We start from the raw sequence: 22,256 nt of genomic DNA on the forward strand, positions 1-22,256 counted from the left end.
CATCTATGATCGTTAGGTTTGCTTTTTTTAAATGGGCAAAATAATGGCTTGATTGACACGGGTAAATATCCCACCGCACGTTCACTTGAGAATTTAATGTTATTCTGTTTAAATTTTTTGGATTCATAGGTCATTTGCATATTTAACATGTTTCAAGCATGCATATCCATTTTTTAAAACATGTGTAGCAAAATCTCTTTCTGATAAAATTCTGAGCTATTAGGGTTGAACTAGTGGAATTTCCCAAACTTGGATAACAAAACTTTTTTATTCATTTGTGGTATGTGAATAAATTTTATTTTCTTAAATTTGTTTTTTGCTTTAAATTCTTTCCTTACATAAAATATAAAATTTTATTTTTGTGTTGATCTGTTTGGCTTTTATCTTTTTTTTTTGTCTACGAGATGAAGGGAAAGTGAAAACTCGATCTTTGATTTAAGAAAAAAGTATATATCTAAAATGGAAATGCAAAATGAAAAAATGTAGAGAGAGATAATTCCAAAAAGTGTCTCTAATATTTAGGGATTGTAAACTCTTCTTAGTTTATATATATCAGGTTTTCCAATCGTCGGGAAAAGGGGGAGGCAGGGGATTTTTAACTGAGTGTTGAATCCTAATCCATAAGTCATTCCTTAAAAAAATATAGCATGTTACACATGATAAATCACTTTAAAATCATATAGGATCGTAAGGTCGGCTTTTTGTAAATGGAAAAATAATGGCTTGTTTAACTCGGGTAAATATCCCACCACACGTTCACTTGAGAAGTTAATGTTATTCTCTTTAAAAGGTTTGGATCCATAGGTCTTTTGCATATTTACCATGTTTCAAGCAAGCATATCCATTTTTTGAAACATGTGCAGAAAAATCTCTTTCATATAAAATTCCGAGCTATTAGGGTTGAACTAGGGGAATTTCCAAAACTTGGATAACAATACTTTTGAGTTCATTTGTGGTGTGTGAATAATTTTTTTTTACTTACTTTTTTTAATGCTTTAAATTCTTTCCATACATAAAATCTAAAATTTTCATTTAGTTGTGATCTATTTGCCTTTTATCACTTTTTTTGTTTACGAGATGAAGGGAAAGTGAAAACTCAAGCTATGATTTAAGGAAAAAGTATACATCTAAAATAGAAATGAACAATGCACAAATGTAGAGAGATAATTCCAAAAAGTGTCTGTAATTTTTAAGGATTGTAAACTATTTTTAGTTTTTATATATCAGGTTCTGCAATCGTTGGGAAAAGGAGGATTCGGGGGATTTTTAACTGACTGTTGACTCCCAATCCATAAGTCATTCCTTACAAAAATATAGCCCGTTACGCATGATAAATCACTTTAATATCATCTATGATCGTTAGGTCAACTTTTCTTAAATGGGCAAAATAAAGGCTTGTTTGACTCGGGTAAATATCCCACCGCACGTTCACTTGAGAATTTAATGTTGTTCTCTTCAAAAGGATTGGATCCATAGGTCATTTGCATGTTTAACTTGTTTCAAGAATGAAAATTCTTTTTTAAAACATGTGTAAAAAAATCTCTTTCTTATAAAACTTCAAGTTGTTGGGGTTGAAAAAGTGGAATTTCCCAAACTTGGATAACAAAAATTTTGTGTTCATTTGTGGTGAGTGAATAAATTTTCTTTACTTTTGTTTATTTATTTAAATTACTTCCATACATAAAATCTAAAATTTTAATTTTTTTGTGATCTATTTGCCTTTAATCTCTTTTTTAGTTTACGAGAAGAGGGAAAAGTGAAAAATCATGTTTTTATTTAAGGAAATATTATATATCTAAAATGAAAATGCACATTGCACAAATGTAGAGAGGGATAATTCCAAAAAGTGTTTGTAATTTTTATGGATTGTAAACTCTTTTTAGTTTTTATATATCATGTTCTGCAATCATCGGGAAAAGGGGGAGGCGGGGGATTTTTAATTGACAGTTGACTCCCAATCCATAAGTCATTCCTTCCTAAAATATAACTTGTTACACCTGATAAATCAATTTACAATCATCTTTGATTGTTAGGTCAGCTTTTTGTAAATGGGCAAAATAAAGGTTTGTTTGACTTGGGTAAATATGCCACCGCACGTTCACTTGAGAATTTAATGTTATTCTCTTTAAAAGGTTTGGATCCATAGGTCATTTGCATCTTTAACATGTTTCAAACATGCATATTCTTTTTTAAAACATGTGTAGAAAAATCTCTTTCTTATAAAATTCCGAGTTGTTGGGGTTGAACAAGTTGAATTTCCCAAACTTGGATAGCAAAACTTTTGCGTTCATTTGTGGTGAGTGAATAAATTCCTTTACTTACTTTTATTTATTTATTTAAATTATTTCCATACATAAAATCTAAAATTTTCATTTTTTTGTGATCTATTTCCTTTTAATCTCTTTTTTAGTTTACGAGATGAGGGAAAAGTGAAAACTCATGTTGTTATTGATGAAAAAATTATACATCTAAAATGAAAATGCACAATGCACAAATGTAGAGAGGGATAATTGCAAAAAGTGTTTGTAATGTTTAGGGATTGTAAACTCTTTTTAGTTTTTATATATCAGGTTCTGCAATCGTCGGGAAAAGGGGGAGGCGGGGGATTTTTAACTGACTGTTGACTCCCAATCCATAAGTCATTCCTTACTAAAATATAGCCCATTACGCATGATAAATCACTTTACAATCATTTACGATCGTTAGGTCTGCTTTTTGTAAATGTGCAAAATAATGGCTTGTTTGACTCAGGTAAATATCCCACCGCACGTTCACTATAGAATTTAGAGTTATTCTCTTTAAAAGGTTTGGATCCATAGGACATTTTCATATTTAACATGTTTCAAGCATGCGTATCCATTTTCTAAAACAAGTGTAGAATAACCTCTTTCTTATAAAATTCTGAGATATTAGAGTTGAACAAGAGGAATTTGCCAAACTTGGGTGACAAAACTTTTGTGTTCATTTGTGGTGTGTGAATAAATTTTCAATACTTACATTTGTTTATTGCATTAAATTATTTCGATACATAAACTCTAAAAATTTCATTTTGTTGTGATCTATTAGCCTTGTATCTCTTTTTTAGTTTACGAGATGAAGGGAAAGTGAAAACTCAAGTTTTAATATAATAAAAAAGTATACATCTAAAATGGAAATGCACAATGCACAAATGTAGAGAGAGATTATTCAAAAAAGTGTATGTAATTTTTATGGATTGTAAAATCTTTTTAGTTTTTATATATCAGGTATCAGGTTCTACTATCGTCGGGAAAAGGGGGAGGTGGGGGATTTTTGAATGAGTGTTTAAAAAAATATAGCCCGTTACAAATGATAAATCACTTTACAATCATCTATGATCGTTATGTCTGCTTTTTTTAAATGGGCTAAATAATGGCTTGATTGACTTGGGTAAATATCCCACCCCACGTTCACTTGAGAATATAATATTATTCTCTTAAAATTTTTTGGATCGTAGGTCATTTGGATATTTAACATGTTTCAAGCACGCATATCCATTTTTTAAAACATGTGTAGAAAAATCTCTTTCCTATAAAATTCTGAGCTATTAGGGTAGAACTAGTGGTTAACAAAACTTTTGTGTTCTTTTCTGGTGTGTGAATAAATTTTCTTTACTTACATTTGTTTATTGCTTTAAATTTTTTCCATACACAAACTCTAACATTTTCATTTTTTTGATCTGTTTGCCTTTGATTTCTATTTTTGTTTGCGAGATGAAGGGAAAATGAAAACTCAAGCTTTTATTTAAGAAAAAAGTATACATCTAAAATCGAAATGCACAATGCACAAATGTAGAGATAGATAAATCCGAAAAGTATCTGTAATTTTTAGGGATTGTAGACTCTTTGTAGTTTTTATATATCTTGTTCTGCAGTCGTTGGGAAAAGAGGCAAGTGGGAGATTTTTAACTTAGTGTTGACTCCCAATCCATAAGTCACTCCTTACAAAAATATAGCCTGTTACACATGATAAATCAATTTACAATCATCTATGATCGTTAGGTCTGCTTTTTGTAAATGGGAAAAATAATGGCTTGTTTGACTCGGGTAAATATCCCACCTCATGTTCACTTGAGAATTTAATGTTATTCTCTTTAAAAGGTTTGGATCCATAGGCCATTTGCATCTTTAACAAGTTTCAAGCAAGCACAACCATTTTTTAAAACATGTGTAGAAAAATCTCTTCTCATAAAATTCCAAGCTATAGGGGTTGAACTAGTAGCGTTTCCCAAACTTGGATAAGAAACCTTTGTTTTCAGTTGTGGTGTGTCAATAAATTTTCATTACTTACATTGGTTTATTGCTTTAAATTCTTTCCATACATAAACTCTAAAATTTTCATTTTGTTGTGATCTATTTGCCTTTTAAGTTTTGATTTAAGAAAAAAGTATACATCTAAAATGTAATTGCACAGTGCACAATGCGCAAATGTAAAGAGAGATAATTCCAAAAAGTGTCTGTAATTTTAGGGATTGTAAACTCTTTTTAGTTTTAATATATCAGGTTCTGTAATCATTGGGAAAAGATGGATGCGAGAGATTTTTAACTGAGTGTTAAATCCAAATCCATAAGTCATTCCTTACATAAATATAGCCTGTTACGCATGATAAATCACTTTACAATCATCTAAAATCATTAGGTCAGCTTTTTGTAAATGGGCAAAATAATGGCTTGTTTGACTCAGGTAAATATCCCACCGCACGTTGACTTGAGAATTTAATGTTATTCTCTTTAAAAGGTTTGGATCCATAGGTCATTTGCATCTTTAACATGTTTCAAGCATGCATATCCAATTTTAAAAACATGTGTAGAAAAATCTCTTTCTTATAAAATTCTGAGGTATTAGGGATGAACTAGTGGAATTTCCCAAACTTGGATAACAAAAGTTTTGAGTTCATATGTAATGTGTGATTAAATTTTCTTTACTTACATTTGTTTATTGCTTTAAAATATTTCCATATATAAACTCTAAATTTTTCATTTTGTTGTGATCTATTTGCCTTTTACCTCTTTTTTTGTTTACGAGACGAAGGGAAATTGAACACTCAAGTTTTTATTTAAGAAAAAAGTATACATCTAAAATGGAAATTCACAATGCACAAATGTAGAGAGAGATAATTCCAAAAAGTGTCTGTAATTTTTAGGGATTCTAAACTCTTTTTAGATTTTATATTTCAGGTTTTGCAATCGTCGTGAAAAAGGGAAGGAGGGAGATTTTTACTAATTGTTAACACCTAATCCATAAGTCATTCATTACTAAAATATAGCCTATTACGCATGATAAATCACTTTACAATCATTTATGATCGTTAGGTCAGTTTTTTGTAAATGGGTAAAATAATGGCTTGCTTGCCTCGGGTAAATTTCTGACCGCACGTTCACTTGAGAATTTAATGTGTTTCTCTTTAAAAGGTTTGGATCCATAGGTCATTTGCATCTTGAACATGTTTCAAGCATGCATATCCACTTTTTAAAACATGAGTAGAAAAATCTCTTTCTTATAAAATTCCGAGCTATTTGGGTTGAACAAGTGGAATTTCCAAAATTTGGATAACAAACCTTTTTTGTTCATTTGTGATGTGTGAATAAATTTTCTTTACTTACATTTGTTTATTGCTTTAAATTCATTCCATACATAAACTCTAAATTTTTTATTTTGTTGTGATTTATTTACCTTTTATCTCTTTTTTGTTTACGAGATGAAGGAAAAGAAAAAACTCAAGTTTTGATTTAAGAAAAAAGTATACAACTAAAATTGAAATGCACAATCCACAAATGTAGGGAGAGATAATTCCAAAAAGTGTCTGTATTTTTTAGGGATTGTAAACTCTTTTTAGTTTTTATATATTTGGTTCTGCAATCATTGGGAAAAGGGGGAGGCGGGGGATTTTTAAGTGAGTGTTGACTCCCAATCCAGAAGTCATTCCTTACAAAAATATAGCCCGTAAATCATGAGAAATTACTTTAAAATCATCTATGATCGTTAGGTCAGGTTTTTGAGAATGGGCAAAGTAATTGCTTATTTGACTCGGGTAAATATCCCACTGCACGTTCACTTGAGAATTTAATGTTATTCTCTTTAAAAGCTTTGGATCCATAGGTCATTTGAACCTTTAACATGTTTCAAGCATGCATATCCATTTTATAAAACATGAGCAGAAAAATCTTTTTCTTATAAAATTCCAAGCTATTTGGGTTGAACTAGTTGAATTTTCCAAACTTGTATAACAAAAATTTTGTGCTCATTTGTGGTGTGTGAATAAATTTTCTTTACTTATATTTGTTTATTGCTTTAAATTCTTTCCATATATAAACTCTAAAATTTTCATTTAGTTGTGATCTAGTTGCCTTTTATCTCTTTTTTTTTTTTGTTTACAAGATGAATGGAAGTGAAACCTCAAGTTTTGATTTAAGAAAAAAGTATACATCTAAAATGGAAAAGCCCAATGCACAAATGTAGACTGATATAATTCCAAAAACTATCAGTAATTTTTATGGATTGTAAACTCCTTTTATTTTTTATATATCAAGTCTGCAGTCGTATGGAAAAGGGGGAGGCGGGGATTTTTAACTGAGTGTTGAATCCCAATCCATAAGTCACTCCTTAAAAAAATATAGCCCGTTACGCATGATAAATCACATTAAAACAATCTATGATCATTAGGTCAGCTTTTTGTAATTGGGCAAAATAATGGCTTGTTTGCCTCGGGTAAATTTCCCATCGCACGTTCACTTGAGAATTTAATATGTTTCTCTTTAAAAGTTTTGGATCTATAGGTCATTTTCTTCTTCAACATGTTTCAAGCATGCATATCCATTTTTTAATACGTGAGTAGAAATATCTATTTCTGATAAAATTCCGAGCTATTAGGGTTGAACTAGTTGAATTTCCCAAACTTGGATAACAAAATTTTTGTGTTCATTGATGGTGTGGGAAAAAAATTTCTTTACTTACATTTGTTTATAGCTTTAAATTATTTCGATACATAATCTCTTAAACTGTCATTTTGTTGTGATCTATTTGCCTTTTATCTCCTTTTTTGTTTACGAGATGAAGGGAAAGTGAAAACTCAAGTTTTAATTAAAGAAAAAAGTATACATATAAAATGGAAATGCACAATGTACAAATGTGGAGAGAGATAATTCCAAATAGTGACTGTAATTTTTAAGGATTGTAAACTCTTTGTAGTTTTTATATATCAGGTTCTGCAATCGTCGGGAAAAGGGGGAGGTGGGGGATTTTTAAATGATTGTTGACTTCATATCCATAACTCATTCCTTACAAAAATATAGCCCGTTATGCATGATAAATCAATTTACAATCATCTATGATCGTTAGATTAGCTTTTTGTAAATGGGCAAAATAATGGCTTGTTTTACTCGGGTACATATCCCTCCGCACGTTCACTTGAGAATTTAATGTTATTCACTTTAAAAGGTTTGTATCCATAGGTCATTTACATATTTAACAAAATTCAAGCATGCATATCCATTTTTTAAAATATGAGTAGAAATATCTATTTCTTATAAAATTTCGTGCTATTAGGGTTGAACTAGTGGAATTTCTCAAACTTGGATAACAAAAATTTTGTGTTCATTTATGGTGTGTGAATAAATTTTCTTTACTTACATTTGTTATGCATGATAAATCTCTTTACAATCATATTTGATCGTTAGGTCAGCTTTTTGTAAATGGGCAAAATAATGACTTGTTTGACTCGGCTAAATATCCCACCGCACGTTCACCTGAGAATTTAATGTTATTCTCTTTAAAAGGATTTGATCCATAGGTCATTTGCATCTTTAACATGTTTCAAGCATGCATATCCATTTTTTAAAACATGTGTAGAAAAATCTCTTTCTTATAAAATTCGGAGCTATTAGGGTTGAACTAGTGGAATTTCACAAACTTGGATAACAAAACTTTTGAGTTCATTTGTGGTGTGTGAATAAATTTTCTTTACTTACATTTGTTTATTGCGTTAAATTTTGTCCATACATAAACTCTACAATTTTCATTTTGTTGTGATCTATTTGCCCTTTATCTCTTTTTTTTTGTTTATGAGATGAAGTGAAAGTGAAAATTCAAGTTTTAATTGAAGAAAAAAGTATACATCTAAAATGTAAATTCACAATGAAAAAATGTAGAGAGAGATAATTCCAAAAAGTGTATGTAATTTTTAGGGATTTTAAACTCATTTTTGTTTTAATATATCAGGTTCTGCAATTGTCGGGAAAAGGGGGAGGTAGGGGATTTTTAACTGAGTGTTGACTCCCAATTCGTAAGTCATTCCTTAAAAAATTTTAGCCCGTTACGCATGATAATTGACTTTACAATCATCTATGATCGTGAGGATAACTTTTTGTAATTGGCAAAATAATGGCATGTTTGTCTCGGTTAAATTTCCCACCGCACATTCACTTGAGAATTTAATGTTATTTTCTTTAAAAGTATTTGGATCCATAGGTCATTTGCTTCTTTAACATGTTTCAAGCATGCATATCCATTTTTTAAAACATGTGTAGAAAAATCTCTTTCTCGTAAAATTCCGAACTATTAGGGTTGAACTAGTGGAATTTCCCAAACTTGGATAACAAAAGTTTTGTGTTCATTTGTGGTGTGTGAATAAATTTTCTTTACTTATATTTTTTATCGCTTTAAATTCTTTCCATACATAAACTCTAAAATTTTCATTTTGTTGTGATCTATTTGCCTTTTATCTCTTATTTTGTCTATGAGATGAGCGGAAAGTGAAAACTCAAGTTTTGATTTAAGAAAAAAGTGTAAAACTATAATGAAAATGCAAAATGCATAAATGTAGAGAGAGATAATTCCGAAAAGTACTGTAATTTTTAGGGATTGTAAACTCTTTTTAGTTTTTATATATCAGGTTCTGCAATCGTCATGAAAAGGGGGAGGCGGGGATTTTTAACTGAGTGTTGACTCCAAATCCATAAGTCATTCCTTTTAAAAATATAGACCGTTACACATGATATATCACTTTACAATCATCTATGATCGTTAGGTCAGTTTTTTTGTAAATGGGCAAAAAAATGGCTTGTTTGACTCGGGAAATTATCCCACCGCACGTTCACTTGGGAATTTAATGTTATTCTCTTTAAAAGGTTTGGATCCATAGGTCATTTGCATATTTAATATGTTTCAAGCATGCATATCCCTTTTTTAAAACATGTGTAGAAAAATCTCTTTCTTATAAAATAACGAGCTATTAGGGTTGAACTAGTGAATAAATTTTCTTTACTTACATTTGTTTATTGCTTTTAAATTGTTCCATACATAAACTCTAAAATTTTTATTTTGTTGTGAACTGTTTGCCTTTTATCTCTTTTTTAGTTTACGAGATGAAGGGAAAGTGAAAACCCAAGTTTGTATTTAAGAAAAAAGTATACATCTAAAATGGAAATACACAACGCACAAATGTAGAGAGACATAATTCCAAAAAGTGTCTGTAATTTTTAGGGATTGTAAACTCTTTTTAGTTTTTATATATCAGGTTCTGCAATCATCGGGAAAAGGCGGAGGCGGGTTATTTTTAACTGCGTGTTGACTCCCAATCCATAAGTTATTTCTTACACAAATATAACCCATTACACATGATAAATCACTTTACAATCATCTATGATCATTAGGTCAGATTGTTGTAAATGGGCCAAATAATGGCTTGTCTGACTCGGGTAAATATCCCACTGAACGCTCACATGAGAATTTAATGTTACTCTCTTTAAAAGGTTTGGATCCATAGGTCATTTGAATCTTTAACAAGTTTCAAGCATGCATATCCATTTTTTTAAAACATGTGTAGAAAAATCTCTTTCTTATAAAATTCCGAGCAATTAGGGTTGAACTAGTGGAATTTCTCAAACATCGATAACAAAAATTTTGTGTTCATTTTTGGTATGTGAATAAATTTTCTTTACTTATTTTTTTATTTCTTTAAATTCTTTCTATACATAAACTGTAAAATATTGATTTGGTTGTGATCTATTTGCCTTTTATGTCTCTTTTTTTGTTTGCGAGATGAAGGGAAAGTGAAAATCAAGTTTTGATTTAAGAAAACGTATACATCTAAAATGAAAATGTACAATGCACAAATGTAGAGAGAGATAATTCCAAAAAGCGTCGTTAATTTTTAGGGATTGTAAACTCTTTTTTGTTTTTATATATCAAGTTCTGAAATAGTCAGGAAAAGGGGGAGGCGGGGGATTTTTAACCGAGTGATAACTCCCAATCCATAAGTCATTCCTTACAAAAATATAGCCTGTTACGCATGATAAATTACATTACAATCATCTATGATCGTTAGGTCAGCTTTTTGTAAATCGAAAAAATAATGGCTTGTTTTGCTCGGGTAAATATCCCACCACACGTTCACTTGAAAATTTAATGTCATTCTCTTTAAAAGGTTTGGATCCATAGGTCTTTTGAATCTTTAACATGTTTCAAGCTTGCTTATCCATTTTTTAAAACATGTGTAGAAAAATCTCTTTCTTGTAGAATTCCGAACAATTAGGGTTGAACTAGTGGAATTACCCAGACTTGGATAACAAAAACTTTTTTTTTCATTTGTGGTGTGTGAATAAATTTTCTTTACTTACATTTGTTTATAGCTTTAAATTCTTTCCATACATAAACTCTAAAATTTTCATTTTGTTGTGATCTATTTGCCTTTTATTTCTTTTTTTTTATTACGAGATGAAGGGAAAGTGTAAACACAAGTTTTGATTTAAGAAAAAAGTATACATCTAAAATGGAAATGCACAATGCACAAATATAGATGGAGATAATTCCAAAAAGTGTATGTAATTTTTAGGGATTGTAAACTCTTTTTAGTTTTTAAATATGAGGTTCTGCAATCGTCTAGAAAAAGGGAAGGCGAGGGATTTTTAACTGAGTGTTGACTCCCAATCCATAAGTCATTCTTGACAAAAATAAAGCCCGTTACACGTGATGAATCACTTTACAATTATCTATGATCGTTAGGTCAGCTTTTTGTAAATGTGCAAAATAATGGCTTGTTATACTCTGGTAAATATCCCACGACACGTTGACTTGAGAAGTTAATGTTATTCTCTTTAAAAGGTTTGGATCCATAGGTCATTTGCATCTTGAACATGTTTCAATCATGCATATCCATTTTTTAAAACATGTGTAGAAAAATCTCCTTCTTTGAAAATTCCGAACAATTAGGGTTGAATTAGTGAAATTTCCCAAACTTGGATAACAAAACTTTTGTGTTCATTTGTGGTGTGTGATTAAATTTTCTTTACTTTAATTTTTTTCTTTCTTTAAATTCTTTCCATACATAAACTCTAAAATTTTCATTTTGTTGTGATCTATTAGCCTTTTATCTCTTTTTATTGCTTACGAGATAAAGGGAAAGTGGAAACTCAAGTTTTTATTTAAGAAAATTGTATACATCTAAAATGGAAATGTACAATGCACAAATGTAGAGAGAGATAATTCCAAAAAATGTTTGTAATTTTTAGGGATTGTAAACTCTTTTTATTATTTATATATCGAGTTCTGTAGTAGTCAAGAAAAGGAGGAGGCTAGGGATTTTCAACTGAGTGTTGACACCCAATCCATAAGTCATTCCTTAGAAAAATATCTCCCGTTACGCATGTTAAATCACTTTATGATCATCTATGATCGTTAGGTCAGCTTTTTGTAAAAAGGAAAAATAATGGCTTGCTTTACTCGGGTAAATATCCCACCTCACATTCACTTGAAAATTTAATGTTATTCTCTTTGAAAGGTTTGGATCCATAGGTGATTTGTAACTTTAACATGTATCAACCATGCATATCCATTTTTTAAAACATGTGTAGAAAAATCTCTTTCTTATAAAATTTCGAGCAATTAGGGTTGAACTAGTGGAATTACCTAAACTTGGATAACAAAAAATTTTGTGTTCATTTGTGGTGTGTCAATAAATTTTATTTACTTACATCTGTTTATTGCTTTAAATTCTTTCCATACATAAACTCTAAAATTTTCATTTTGTTGTAATCTATTTTCCTTTTATCTCTTTTTTTGTTTACGAGATGAAGGGTAAGGGAAAACACAAGTTTTGATTTAAGAAAAAAGTATACATCTAAAATGGAAATGCACAATGCACAAATGTAGGGAGAGATAATTCCAAAAATTCTCTGTAATTTATTGGGATTGTAACTCTTTTTAGTTTTTATATATTAGGTTTTGCATTCGTCGGGAAAAGGGGGAGACAAGGGATTTTTAACGGAGTGTTGATTCCCAATCCATAAGTCAATCCTTACAAAAATACAGCCAGTTATGCGTGATAAATCACTTTACAATCATCTATGATCGTTAGGTTAGCTTTTTGTAAATGGGAAAAATAATGGGTTGTTTGACTCGGGTAAATATCCCACCACATATTCACTTGAGAATTTAATGTTATTCTCTTTAAAAGGTTTGCATCCATATGTCATTTGCATCTTTAACATGTTTCAAGCTTGCATATCCATTTTTTAAAACATGTGTAGAAAAGTCTCCATCTTATAAAATTACGAACAATTAGGCTTGAACTAGTGGAATTTCCCAAACTTGGATAACAAAATTTTGTGTTCATTTGTGGTGTGCGAATAAATTTTCTTTACTCACATTTGTTTATTTCTTTAAATTCTTTCCATACATAAACTCTAAAATTTTTATTTTGGTGTGATCTATTCGCCTTTTATCTCATTTTTTTGTTTACGAGATGAAGGGAAAGTGAAAACTCAAGTTTTGATTTAAGAAAAAAGTATACATCTAAAATGGAAATGCACTATGCACAAAAGTAGAGAGAGATAATTCCAAAAAGTGTCTGAAATTTTTAGGGATTTAAACTCTTTTTAGGTTTTATACATCTGGTTCTGCAATCGTCGGGAAATGGGGGAGGCAACGGATTTTTAACTGAGTGTGGACTCCCAATACATAAGTCAATCCATAAAAAAATATAGCCCGTTATGCATGTTAAATCACTTTACAATCATCTATGATCGTTAGGTCAATTTTTTGTAAATGGGCAAAATAATAGCTTGTTCACTTGGGTAAATATCCCACCGCACGTTTACTTGAGAATTTAATGTTATTCTCTTTAAAAGGTTTGGATCCTTAGGTCATTTGCATCTTTAAAATGTTTCAAGCATATATATCCCTTTTTTAAAACATGTCTAGAAAAATCTTCTTCTTATAATATTCCGAACTATTATGGTTGAACTATTGGAATTGCCCAAACTTGGAAAATAAAACTTTTGTGTTCATTTGTGGTCTGTGAATAAATTTTCTTTACTTACATTTTTTTTCTTGCTTTAAATTCTTTCCATACATAAACTCTAAAATTTTCATTTTGTTGTGATCTATTTGCCTTTTATCTCTTTTTTTAGTTTACGAGATAAAGGGAAAGTGAAAACTAGAGTTTTGATTTAAGAAAAAAGTATACATCTAAAATAGAAATGCACAATGCACAAATGTGGAGGGAGATAATTCCAAAAAGTGTCTGTAATTTTTAGGGATTGTAAACTCTTTTTAGTTTTTATATATCAGGTTCTACAATAGTCGGCAAAGGGCGAGGTAGGGGATTTTTCATTGAGTGTTGACTCCCTATCCATTAGTCATTCCACACAGAAATATAGCCTGTTACACATGATAAATCACTTTACAATCATCTATGATCGATAGGTCAACTTTTTGTAAATGGGCAAAATAATGGCTTGTATCACTCGGGTAAATATCCCACCGCACCTTCACTTGAGAATTTAATGTTACTCTTTAAAAGGTTTGGATCCAAAGGTCATTTGCATCTTTAACATGTTTCAAGCTTGGATATCCCTTTCTTAAAACATGAGTAGAAAAATCTCCTTCTAATAAAATTCCAAACTATTAAGGTTGAACTAATGGAATTGCCCAAACTTGGATACCAAAATTTTTGTGTTCATTTGTGGTGTGTGAATAAATTTTCTTTACTTACATTTGTTTCTTGCTTTAAATTCTTTCCATACATAAACTCTAAAATTTTCATTTTGTTGTGATCAATTTGCCTTTTATGTCTTTTTTTGTTTACGAGAAAAAGGGAAAGTGAAAGCTCAAGTTTGGATTTAAGAAAAAAGTATACATCTAAAATAGAAATGCAGAATGCACAAATGTAGAGAGAGATAATTCTGAAAAGTGTTTGTAATTTTAGGGATTGTAAACTCTTTCTAGTTTTTAAATATTAGGTTCTGCAATCGTCGGGAAAAGGGGGAGACGGGGATTTTTCACTGAGTCCTATCCATAAATCATTCCATACAAAAATATAACTGGTTACGCATGATGAATCCCTTTGCAAAATAATGGCTTGTTTGACTCGGGTAAATATACCTCCGCACGTTCACTTGAGAATTTAAAGTTATTCTCTTTAAAAGGTTTAATTCCATAGGTCACTTGAATCTTTAACATGTTTGAAGCATGCATATCCTTTTTTTAAAGCATGTGTAGAAAAATCTCTTTCTTATAAAATTTCGAGCTAATAGGGTTGAGCTAGTTGAATTACCGAAACTTGGATAACAAAACTTTTGTGTTCATTTTTGGTGTGTGAATAAATTTTCTTTACTAACATTTGTTTATTTCTTTAAATTATTTCCATACATAAACTCTAAAATTTTCATTTTGTTCTGATCTATTTGCCTTTTATCTTTTTTTTTTTTTGTTTACGAGATGAAGGGAAAGTGAAAACTCAAATTTTTTTTTAAGAAAAAAGTATACATCTAAAAAGGAAATTGACAATGTACAAATGTAGAGAGAGATAATTCAAAAAAATGTCTGTAATTTTTAGGGATTGTAAAATCTTTTTAGTTTTTACATATCAGGTTCTGCAATTGTCGAGAAAAGGGGCAGGCGGGGGATTTTTAACTGCATGCATGTTGACTCCATATTCATAAGTCATTCCTTAAAAATTAAAGCCCATTCCTTATGATAAATCACGTTACAATTAGGTCAGCGTTTTGTAAACAGGAAAAATAATGGCTTGTTTGACTCCGGTAAATATCCCACCGCATGTTCACTTGAGAATTTAATGTTATTCTCTTTAAAAGGTTTGGATCCATATTTCATTTGCATATTTAACATGTTTCAAGCATGCATATCCATTTTTTAAAACATGTGTAGAAAAATCTCTTTCTTATAAAAGTCTGAGCTATTAGGGTTGAACTAGTGGAATTTCCCAAACTTGGATAACAAAACTTTTGTGTTCATTTGTGGTGTGTGAATAAATTTTCTTTACTTACATTTTTTTATCGCTTTAAAATATTTTGATACATAAAATCTAAAATTTTCATTTTGTTGTGATCTATTTGGCTTTTATCTCTTTTTTTTGTTTACGAGATAAAGGGAAAGTGAAAAATCAAGTTTTGATTTAAGAAAATAGTATACATCTAAAATAGAAATGCACAATGCACAAATTTAGAGAGTGATAATTCCAAAATGTGTCAATAATTTTTAGGGATTGTAAACTCTTTTTAGTTTTTATATATTAGGTTCTGCAATTGTCGGGAAAAGGGGGAGGCGGGGTATTTTTTACTGACTGTTGACTCCCAATCCTTAAGTCATTCCTTACAAAAATATAGTCTGTTATGCATGATAAATCTCTTTACGATATGACTGTTAGGTCAACTTTTTGTAAATGGGCAAAATGATGGCTTGATTGACTCAGGTAAATATCCCTCCGCACGTTCACTTGAGAATTAATGTTGTTCTCTTTAAAAGGTTTGGATCCATAGGTCATTTGAATCTTTAAAATGTTTCAAGCATGCATATCCATTTTTTCAAACATGTGAAGAAAAACATCTTTCTTATAAAATTCCGAGCTATTAGGGTTGAACTAGTGGAATTACCCAAACTTGGATAACAAAACTTTTGTGTTCATTTGTGGTGTGTGAATAAATATTTTTACTTAAATTTCTTTCTTTCTTTAAATTCTTTCCATACATAAACTCTAAAATTTTCATTTTTTTGTGATCAATTTTCCTTTTATGTCTTTTTTTTGTTTACGAGATAAACGACAAGTGAAAGCTCAAGTTTTGATTCAAGAAAAAGTATACATCAAAAATAGAAATGCACAATGCATAAATGTAGTGAGAGATAATTCCGAAAACTGTCTGTAATTTTTAGGCATTATAATCTCTTTTTAGTTTTTATATATCCGTTTCTGCATTTGTCGGGAAAAGGGGACGAGGGGATTTTTCACTGAGTGTTGTCTCTCTATCCATAAGTCATTCCTTACAAAAATATAACCCTTTACGCATGATGAATCACCTTACAATCATCTATGATCGTTAGGCCAACTTTTTTTAAAGTTGCAAAATAATGGCTTGTTTGACTCGGGTAAATATCCCACCACACGTTCACTTGAGAATTTAATGTTATTCTCTTTAAAAGGTTCGCATCCATAGGTCATTTGCATCTTTAACATGTTTCAAGCTTGCATATCCATTTTTTAAAACATGAGTAGAAAAGTCTCCTTCTTATAAAATTCCTAACAATTAGGGTGGAACTAGTGGAATTTCCCAAACTTGGATAACAAAATTTTGTGTTCGTTTGTGGTGTTTGAATAAATTTTCTTTACTCACATTTGTTTATTGCTTTAAATTCTTTCTATACATAAACTCTAAAATTTTCATTTTGTTGTGATCTATTCGCCTTTTATCACATTTTTTTGTTTACGAGATGAAGGGAAAGTGAAAACTCAAGTTTTGATTTAAGAAAAAAGTATACATCTAAAATGGAAATGCACTATTCACAAAAGTAGAGAGAGATAATTCCAAAAAGTTTTTGTAATTTTTAGGGATTGTAAACTCTTTTTAGGTTTTATACATCAGGTTCTGCAATCGTCGGGAAATGGGGAGGATTTTTAACTGAGTGTGAATCCCAATCCATAAGTCAATTCATCAAAAAATATAGCCCATTACTCATGACAAATCACTTTACAATCATCTATGATCGTTACTTCAGTTTTTTGTAAATGGGCAAAATAATAGTTTGTTTCATTCGGGTAAACATCCCACCGGACGTTCACTTGAAAATTTAATGTTATTCTCTTTAAAAAGTTTGGATCCATAGGTCATTTGCATCTTTATAATGTTTCAAGCATGTAAATCCCTTTTTGAAAACATGTCTAGAAAAATCTCTTTCTTATAATATTCCGAACTATTATGGTTGAACTATTGGAATTCCCCAAACTTAGAAAAAAAAATTTTGTGTTCATTTGTGTTGAGTGAATAAATTTTCTTTACTTACATTTTTTTCTTGCTTTAAATTCTTTCCATATATAGACTCTAAAATTTTCATTTTGTTGTGATCTATTTGCCTTTTATCTTTTTTTTGTTTACAAGATAAAGGGAAAGTGAAAGCTCAAGTTGTGATTTAAGAAAACAGTATACATCTAAAATAGAAATGCACAATGCACAAATGTAGAAAGAGATAATTCCGAAAAGTGTTTGTAATTTTTAGGGATTTTAAACTCTTTTTAGTTTTTATATATCAGGTTCTGCAATCGTAGGGAAAAGGGGGAGGAGAGGATTTTTCACTGAGTGTTGACTCCCTAGCCATAAGTCATTCCTAAAAAAAATGTAACCCGTTACACATGATGAATCACTTTCCAATCATCTAAGATCGTTAGGCCAACTTTTTGTAAAGTTGCAAAATAATGGCTTGTTTGACTCGGGTAAATATTCCTCCGCACGTTCACTTGAGAATGTAAAGTTATTCTCTTTAAAAGGTTTGGATCCATAGGTCAGTTGAATCTTTAACATGTTTCAAGCATGCATATCCATTTTTTAAAACATGTGAAGAAAAATCTCTTTCTTATAAAATTCCGAGCCATTAGGGTTGAGCTAGTGGAATTACCCAAACTTGGATAACAAAACTTTTGTGTTCATGTCTGGTGTGTGAATAAATTTTATTTACTTACATCTATTTATTTCTTTAAATTCTTTCCATACATAAACTCTAAATTTTTTATTTTTTTGTGATCTATTTTCCTTTTATCTCTTTTTTTTTGTTACGAGATGAAGGGAAAGTGAAAACACAAGTTTTGATTTAAGAGAAAAGTATACATCTAAAATGGAAATTCACTATGCAAAAATGTAGAGAGAGATAATTCCAAAAAGTGTCAGTAATTTTTAGGGATTATAAACTCTTTTTAGTTTTTATATATCAGGTTCTGCAATCGTCGGGAAAAGGGGCAGGCGGGGGATTTTTAACTGGATCTTGACTCCATATCCATAAGTCATTCCTTACAAAAATATAGCTTACGATTAGCTATGATTGTTAGGTCAGCTTTTTGTAAACTGGAAAAATAATTGCTTATTTGACTCGGGTAAATATCCGCCGCACATTCACTTGAGAATTTAATGTTATTCTCTTTAAAAGGTTTGGATCCATCGGTCATTGGAATCTATAACATCTTTCATGCATGCATATCCATTTTTTCAAACATGTGAAGAAAACTTGGATAACAAAACTTTTGTGTTCATTTCTGGTGTGTGAATAAATTTTCTTTACTTACATTTGTTTATTGCTTTAAATTATTTCCATCCATAAACTCTAAAATTTTCATTTTGTTGTGATCTATTTGCCTTTTATCTCTTTTTTTTGTTTAAGGGATAAAGGGAAAGTGAAAACTAGAGTTTTGATTTAAGAAAAAAGTATACATCTAAAATAGAAATGCACAATGTACAAATGTAGAGAGAGAAAATTCCAAAAAGTGTCAGTAATTTTTAGGGATTGTAAATTCTTTTTATTTTTTATATATTAGGTTCTGCAATTGTCATGAAAAGGGGGAGGCAGGGGATTTTTAATTGACTGTTGACTCCTAATCCTTAAGTCATTCCTTATAAAAATATAGTCCATTACGCATGATAAATCTCTTTACAATCATCTATGATCATTAGGTCAAGTTTTCGTAAATGAGCAAAATAATGGGTTGTTTGACTCGGGTAAATATCCCTCCGCACGTTCACTTGAGAATTTAATGTTATTCTCTTTAAAAGGTTTGGATCCAGAGAGAGATAATTCTAAAAAATGTATGTAATTTTTAGGGATTGTAAACTTTTTTTTACTTTTTATATATCAGGTTTCGCAAATGTCGAGAAAACGGGGAGGTGGGGGATTTTTAACAGAGTGTTGACTCCCAATCCATAAGTCATTCCTTACAAAAATATAGTTGTTACCCATGTTGAATCACTTTATGATCATCTATGATCATTAGGTCAACTTTTTTTTAAATGGGAAAAATAATGGCTTGTTTGACTCGGGTAAATATCCCACCATATGTTCAATTGAGAATTTAATATTATTCTCTTTTTAAAGGTTTGGATCCTTAGGTCATTTGCATCTTTAACATATTTCAAGCTTGCATATCCATTTTTTAAACATGTGTAGAAAAATCTCTTTCTTATAAAATTCCGACCAATTAGGGTTGAACGAGTGGAATTTCCCAATCTGGGATAACAAAACTTTTTTGTTCATTTGTGGTCTGTGAATAAATTTTCTTTATTTACATTTCTAAAATTTTCATTTTTTTGTGAGCTATTTGCCTTTTACCTCTTTTTTTGTTTACGAGATGAAGGGCAAGTGAAAAATCAAGTTTTGATTTAAGAAAGATGCATACATGAAAAATGGAAATGCGCAATGCACAAATTTAGGGAGAGAAAAATCCAAAAAGTTTCTGTAATTTTAAGGGATTGTAAAGTCTTTTTAGTTTTTACATATCAGGTTTTGCAATCGTCAGGAAAGGGGGAGGTGGGGGGTTTCTAACTGAGTGTAGACACACCAATCCATAAGTCATTTCTTACCAAAATATAGCCTGTTACGCATGATAAATCACTTTTCCATCATCTACGATCGTTAGGTCAGCTTTTTGTAAATGGGCAAAATAATGGCTTGTTTGACTCGGTTAAATATCCCTCCACACATTCAGTTAAGAATTTAATGTTATTCTCTTTAAAAGGTTTGGATCCATAGGTAATTTGCATCTTTAACATGTTTCAAGCATGTATATGCATTTTTTAAAACAGGTGTAGAAAAATCTCTTTCTTATGAAATTCCAAGCTATTAGGGTTGAACTTATTCCAAAACTTGGATAACAAAAATTTTGTGTTCATTTGTGGTGTGTGAATAAATTTTCTTTCCTTACATTTGTGATTGCTTTAAATGTTTTCCATACATAAACTCTAAAATTTTCATTTTGTTGTGATCGTTTTACCTTTTATATCTTTTTACGTTTACGAGATAAAGGGAAAGAGAAAACTCAAGTTTTCATTTAAGAAAAAAGTACACATCTAAAATGGAAATGCACAATGCACAAATGTAGAGAGAGATAATAACAAAAAGTGTTTGTAATTTTTGGGGCCTATAAACTCTTTTAAGTTTTTATACATTAGGTTTTGCAATCGTCGGGAAAAGGGGGAGACGGGGGATTTTTAACTGAATGTTGATTGCCAATCCATAAATCATTCCTTAAAAAAATATAGCCCGTTACTCATGATAAATCACTTTACAATCATCTATGATCATTAGGTCAACTTTTTTTAAATGGCCAAAATATGGGCTATTTTGACTCAGGTAAATATCCCACCACATGTTCACTTCAGAATTTAATGTTATTCTCTTCAAAAAGTTTTGATCCATAGGTCATTTGAATCTTTAACAAGTTTCATGCTTGCATATCCATTTTTTTTTTAAAATGTGGAGAAAAATCTCTTTCTTATAGAACTCCGAGCTATAAGGGTTGAACTAATGGAGTTTCCAAAACTGGGATAACAAAACCTTTCTGTTCATTTGTGGTGTGTGAATAAATTTACTTTACTTACATTTTTTATTGCTTTAAATTTTATCCATACATAAACTCTAAAATTTTCATTTTGTTGTGATCAATTTGCCTTTTTTTTTCTTTTTATGTTTACGAGATGAAGGGAAAGTGAAAACTCAAGTTTTGATTTAAGAAAAAAGTATACATCTAAAATGGAAATGCACAATGCACAAATGTAGAGAGAGAAAATTCCAAAAAGTGATTGTAATTTTTAGGGATTGTAAACTCTTTTAAGTTTTTATATATCAAGTTTTGCAATCATTGGGAAAAAGAGGAGGTAGGGGATTTTTAACTAAGTGTAGACTCCCAATCCATAAGTCATTCCTTACAAAAATATAGCCCGTTACGCATGAAAAATCACTTTACAATCATCTACGATTGTTATGTCAGCTTTTTGTAAATGGGCAAAATAATGGATTGTTTGACTCGGGTAAATATCCCACCACACATTCACTTAAGAATTTAATGTAATTCTCTTTAAAAGTTTTCGATCCATTGGTCATTTGCATCTTTAACATGTTTCAAGCATGCATATCGATTTTTCAAAACATGTGTAGAAAAATCTCTCTTATAAAATTTCAAGCTATTAGTGCTGAACTAGTAGAATTTCTCAAACTTGGATAACATAACTTTTGTGTTGATTTGTAGTGTGTGAATAAATTTTCTTTACTTATATTTTTTATTGCTTTAAATTTTTCCTTACATAAACTCTAAAATTTGCATTTTGTTGTGATCTATTTGCCTTTTATCTCTTTTCTTTTTAACGAGATGAAGGGAAAGTGAAAACTCAAGTTTTGATTTAAGCAAAAAGTATACATCTAAAATGGAAATTCACCAAACACAAATGTAGAGAGAGAAATTTCCAAAGAGTGTTTGTAATTTTTAGGGATAATAAACTCTTTTTAGCTTTTATATATCAGGTTTTGCAATCGTCGGGTAAGGGGGAGGCGAAGGATTTTTAACTGAGAATAGACTCCCATTCCATAAGTCATTCCGTACAGAAATATACCCCGTTACGCTTGATAAATCACTTTACTATCATCTACGATCGTTAGGTCAGCTTTTTGTAAATGGGCAAACTAATAGCTTGTTTGACTCGGGTAAATATCCCACCCCACATTCACTTCAGGATTTAATGTTATTCTCTTTAAAAGCTTTGGATCTAGAGGTCATTTTCATCTTTAACATGTTTCAACCATGCATATCCATTTTTTAAAACATGTGTAGAAAAATCTCTTTCTTATAAAATTTCGAGCTATAAGGGTTGAACTAGAGGAATTTCCCAAACTAGGATAACAAAACTTTTATGTTCATTTGTGGTGTGTGAATAAATTTTCTTTACTTACATGTGTTATTGCTTTAGATTTTTTCC

The sequence above is a fragment of the Aristolochia californica genome, unplaced genomic scaffold (assembly GCF_029961685.1).
Source record: "Aristolochia californica isolate CCGP_79_NKW_82.1479 unplaced genomic scaffold, dmAriCali1.0.hap1 SCAF_4, whole genome shotgun sequence".
Lineage (NCBI taxonomy): Eukaryota > Viridiplantae > Streptophyta > Magnoliopsida > Piperales > Aristolochiaceae > Aristolochia > Aristolochia californica.